The following is a 6097-nucleotide window of genomic DNA, read 5'->3' as shown; positions in this document are numbered from 1 at the left end:
AAAATCTTGACTTTTCAAAATTAATTAAAAAATTTTACGTTGCGAACATTCAAAATTTCAAAGGTTACCACGAAACGAAATTACGTGAAGACGCACTTTTACTACTTTTGTAGCCTTGAAGTTAGGATTTTCTGAAAGTTAGAAATTTTGGGCTATTTGAAGCCTTAACAACAGCAGAAGCCCATTTCTCCGAAATATTAGTAATTCTAGTGTTGTCAAGGCTTCGAAGACCTTTATAACGAAATATTGACGACCTTTTGTCAAATACCAGTTCTATTTTTAGTCTTCAGAACCTTGACTACTCCATGACATTTCTAGAATTGTCAAAATTTTTTCCAGTGCCCACCCACTCAATTTTTTTCTTTTGATTACTCATTTTATTTGACGGAAACCCCACCCAGTTTCACTTTTGAATTTCATTGGCTTATTTTATTTACCATGAGACAAAAATTGAATTCTCATTTGGCAATTAAAAATAAAATCAAGCTGGTCCCGCCCCCCCACCCCGTTTTCTTTTTGATCGCTCATTTTAACGGAGGTAAATTTGTTTTTACGCAGGTAAAAAGTCGAATGTGAACAAAAACTGTCAAACCAACGCACCCACCTTCAATTTTGAATTTTATTGGCTTATTTAATTACTGTGAAATTAAAATTGAATTATATTTTGTGAAGTGGTCAGTCTAATTAGAAAAAAAACACTTCAAAGTGGTGTTTTATTTTTTAATGAATTTGAATCTCTTGAGATCCTTTTTGATTTTTTTTAATAACTGAGAATATTGTATTATTTTTGGAAGAATTTGTGACAATTTTGGGGACACAGGCGTTTATTTTTGAAAATGTTTGAAAATTTTTGAACATTTTTGAAAATCTTGTGGGCTCCTAGTGTTTTGTTTTAGGGTAAATATGAAAAAACCCTACTATTTTATTTTTTAAGAAATTTGAAAGAGTGCTAGGGTTCTTAGTATTTTTTGTCAAATAATTTAAACCATTTTTGGTGATCCTGCAATCTTTTGAAGTGTTCAAACACTCAATTGAAAATTATTTTCTCCGAAGCCAACCCAGCAGGACCCACTTCACACCCGTATCCAAAACAAAACCGTTCTGAGTGTATATCAAAATTCCTGCTACCACCAACCCAGTTCAACAGGTGGTGGATGTGCGATAAAAAGCTTTTACATGCTTGGCTTTCTTCGGCAACCCTCTCTCTTCACGCTCCGATCGCTTTGTCATGCAACGCGCACCGAATATCTTATCAGTTCATTCAGATTGGCATGACTGAAATCACAATGGGGCGTCATTCATGAATTGTCCGCTTCCTGGAATCGCGGAGGGTGCTCGCGGGAGCGAGAGAGAGGGCAGAGGAGGGCCGGCGGTGCGTGTTTTGGCGTTTTCCTTGACATTTATCGCAAAAAAGCTGGGACGCATAATGTATTAAGTATGGGTACATGCCTATCTAATTACGTTGAGGTGTTTATTAAAGTATGACCGGTGTGGGATTTGTTTGCCGCTTCTTATTCGGGCTTGGAGTGGGTGCGATGGGTTTTAATTGCGCTCACGGAAAATGCTGCTAATAAGGTATAACCAGAGTGAATTCAAAAAATTTTGTATATAAACCGAGAAAGTCGCTAAGTCGGGGAAACACACAAAAAACCAAATTTGTCGGTGGCGTGACGGCCGTCGAACCACCGACCCGACCGCTACCTGTTGCACACGGAACAAGTGCCGGACAATGGGGTCGTTTTTTCCCGTCTCCCAAACAAAGGAATGACGTCGGGTGGCATATGTCGGGGGCCGCGATAATCGCTCGTCGTGCCCCTATTCCTCGACTTTTTAACGCGATGCGGGGACCGAGTTAATCAATACCGCCGCTTATTATGCGGAGGGCTAAATCGGGATGTGGGCGGTGGGGGCGCTCGCCCCGAATATTCCACTATAATTAGAGTTTCCCCAAATGCGATAATAATGCGCCGGAAATCGCCGAGAAAGCGGAATGCGCCGCGAAAGCGGCGGGGGATGCGGAGGGAAAGTTGCAAGTGCAAGGAGAATGCACTTTTGGGAGGCGGCGTGACGTATGATGGAACGTTCGAAAAATTTCGAGCCGCTGTTGCGCAGATTCGTCCTTACACGGCGAACCCTAAAATGGTCAAGATATCGGCATACTTCGGATGGGAAGTTTCACCGCGGACGAGGCACGCAGGCACGGGCACACAGACAGAAATTAATAAAATGTCTATTTTTGATACATCACTAATGTTTGAACAATTTCGGACAACTATCGGAAAAAGTCGAGTTGGTTGTCGACGACCTCCACTTTTCAACTATAAGTGAATTATCGCTCAATTAGCAATGTTATCACCGTTGTACTTTCCTTATTGGTAAAAATCTAATCGACACTATCAACAGCTGCTTAGAAAGTATACAGGGTGATTCATGTTTACGACAACTAAGTTGTGTGTTACACCTTAAAAACAGAACACTCTGTATAGTTAAAAGTAATTTTTAGTGAGTATAGTTCTTAAAGAACTTTACAACTTTGCTCTTTCTCACCCTGTATACACAAAATTTGATAATCAGTCTAGTAGTTTCGGAGATAATGGCCATGTGTATACCAAGTTGTGAAAACTTAAATTTACAAGACCTCAACATTTTTTGGTTTAAAAATACATATCACATATTTTCCAATGGAGCGGCAATATATTAAATATGACGATTTTGAAAAGTACCAGCATCTTAAATTTCCCACATTTTAAGTCCTTATAAATTCCTAAAGCCAAAAATTATGGTTCGAACTACAAAAAATACGATTTTACGAAATTAATAAATTTAGTAAAAGCTGTTCAAAATTTTCGTCTCTAAGTAAATGCGTTCTGTTCGACAATCAATTTTTCGGAAAATCTCCCAAGAACAAAAAAATCTTAAAAAATCCAATTAATAACCCCCTGATTTTTTGCCGCATGTTAAATAAACACTCTGTATATATAACAAGTATTACAACGACGTATTAGCAAGACAACAGAAAATATCACACTCCCCTGTATATTATTCAACTTGTAATTAAACTTAGCTTTCACCACATAGTGACATCTCCCTCAGTAATATTTTATAACCTCAACTGTATGTCTTTAGTTTGCAAATTTGACAAAAATGGATGCCTATTACTCAAAGGGCACAAAAAACAAAACCAATTTGGACAAAAAAATTCGAGTAGCTATTTTGAATTTCCCATATTTTAAGTCCGATAAATTCCAAAAGGAAAAAAATTAAAATAAAACGAAATCAAATTAAAAAAGTATTGTTAAGATCAAGTACATTTTTTTATCATCACTTACTTTGACATTACATATTATCTTGATATTAACTTAAAAAAGTAAATTTTGCAAAACCAAATTTTATGATTTTTGGAAAAAAAATTGTATTTTTTTTTGTACTTGAGGGGCGAGGGAAGTTCTATCGACATAAGCTTCGTTCAATATATGTTTTTATAATGATTTCAGCTGTTACGTGTTGCATTGGCACAGCATAACCCAAAAATTCAGTTATTGGTTAATTATTATTATTGCTTATATATTTAATAATACTAAATTTCATTTTTGAAAAAATGCGTATTTTATTTATTTTCTGTTGTGTACAAAAAAAATCACCAGTCAACTAGTAGTACAAAAAAAATTGAAATTTTATAAAAGCTCAAACGTTGTTACTTATTTGCTAAGATAAGACTGATGTTGCCAAAAGACATACTTTCTGAGAAAATAAAGGGCGGGTGGGCGGGGCTAGTACTTGTCAAGATAAGACTGATTTTGGCAAAGGATCTAATTTCTAAGAAAATAAAGGGCGGGTGGGCGGGGTTAGTACTTGTCAAGAAAAGACTGATTTTGGCAAAGGACCTACTTTCCAAGAAAATAAAGGGCGGGTGGGCGGGGTTAGTATTTGCTAAGATAAGACTGATTTTATCAAATGACATACTTTCTGAAAAAATAAAGGGTGGGCGGGTGGGGCCAGTATCTACTTGCCCAGATAAGACTGATTTTGGCAAAGGATCTACCTATTCTCTAAAAAAATAAAGGGCGGGTGGGCGGGGCTAGTACCTCCGAAGACAAAACTGATCTTGCAAATTGACATACTTTCTGTGAAAATAAAAGGCAGATAACACTGATTTTGGCAAAGGATCTAATTTCTAAGAAAGTAAAGGGCGGGTGGGCGGGGTTAGTACTTGTCAAGATAAGACTGATTTTGGCAAAGGACCTACTTTCCAAGAAAATAAAGGGCGGGTGGGCGGGGTTAGTATTTGCTAAGATAAGACTGATTTTATCAAATGACATACTTTCTGAGAAAATAAAGGGCGGGTGGGTGGGGCCAGTATCTACTTGCCCAGATAAGACTGATTTTGGCAAAGGATCTACCTATTCTCTAAAAAAATAAAGGGCGGGTGGGCGGGGCTAGTACCTCCGAAGACAAAACTGATATTGCAAATTGACATACTTTCTGTGAAAATAAAAGGCAGATAACACTGATTTTGGCAAAGGACCTATTCTCTAAGAAAATAAAGGGCAAGTGTGCGAGGCTAGAGAAAGACCCCTAATGTTCTGATTGTAAATATTTAAATTGAATTTATTGTATTTGGACGAAGTTAGTTTAAAGAAGATTTTTGAATTGTAGATATAACGCAAATATATATGTCATGAAAAAAGTTTCTTCAATAATTTTACAAAAGTGTAATGATTTTCTAAAATGACGAAGTTTTTGTAATTTTCAAAAATTCTAAATCTTATTTTCCTAGGTACTAACCCCGCCCACCCACCCTCTCTTTTCTTAGATGGTATCTCATCTGCCAAAATCAGTTTTATCTTACTAGGTACTAGCCCCGCCCACCCACCCTCTCTTTTCTTAGAAGGTATCTCATCTGCCAAAATTAGTCTTATCTGGGTAGATACGAGCCCCGCCCACCCACCCTTTCTTTTCTTAGAAGTTATATCACTGCCAAAATCAGAAGTACTTAGTAAATCCATCTGTCACGGACATTTTTTATTTTTTCTTTTAAATTAGAGATATTTTAGAACAAATTCCATTGGTAGCATGTAGATTACAGTATCAAGAACTATTTAGAAAAAAATTGACAAGATACAATAATAACCATTTTTGCTGTTCCCTCAATACATAAACTAACGAAAAATAGGTAACAGTTTTTGGTTATAAATTACTTGTTGCCATATTTGGAAATAAATTAAATTTCCTAAACTTGAAAATTTTTCGAGAAAATGAATTCTACGAATGGTAAATATTTTGGCTCTGAGAATATTATTATATTTTTCGATCTTGGAATTTTTTGACGTTCTTTAGCTAACACAATATAAAAATTCACATTGCTGATTTCCGTGTATACAAACTTGATTTATTCATCTCTTCCAAAAAATTGCTGACATCATTATTTTAAAATTTTCCCGCCAAATTTCGCCTGACATGGGAAACGCGATGTCTTATTTTTAGCTTTATGCATGGGTGTTATCGTATAGAACAGAAAAAATATAATAAAAGTTCATAATTCCTTTAAATCAGTTAATAGCTGAGCTCTTGATTCTGATAAGACGAACACTGATTAACTGACTGAAGTTTCATCCATTCGTTCCAGAAAGTTGATGACGTCACCCGAGAAAAACGCAAATTAGTTTGCGGGGCAACTTTTTATTTTCGCAATTTCCATTTAAGTGAAATTCGTCGTGGTGTTGATATTAAAATTTATTCGCGTAGAAAAATTTGATAACGTTATCTTAAATGTAATACATAAATTCAGAGTGAGGGACGTTCGCGGTACTGATTGTGTTGTATAGGCGGGGCGACTTGAATGGACATGCTTTTACAGTTTCTCTTTTATATTGATGTAAAAATACACTGTGTATTAAAAATAAATAAATATATTTTTGAACAGGAAAACCGAGGAGCAATAATAATAATTAATTGTTTTTTAATGCGAAAATTATTTTAACGTTAAAGTATTGGAATATTTTTAACGGCGTTTAGAAAAAAATCAAAAAGCTGTAATACGGCGTGGTGCGTTTTTATGTGGTCCACCCTGTATATGCAAACAGCCGTAAAGTTCGTT

Source organism: Zophobas morio, unplaced genomic scaffold (assembly GCF_036711695.1).
Source record: "Zophobas morio isolate AGI-343-1 ecotype UQ-CSIRO unplaced genomic scaffold, CSIRO_AGI_Zmor_V1 ptg000028l, whole genome shotgun sequence".
NCBI lineage: Eukaryota > Metazoa > Arthropoda > Insecta > Coleoptera > Tenebrionidae > Zophobas > Zophobas morio.
Note: the sequence above shows the minus strand (reverse complement) of the source record.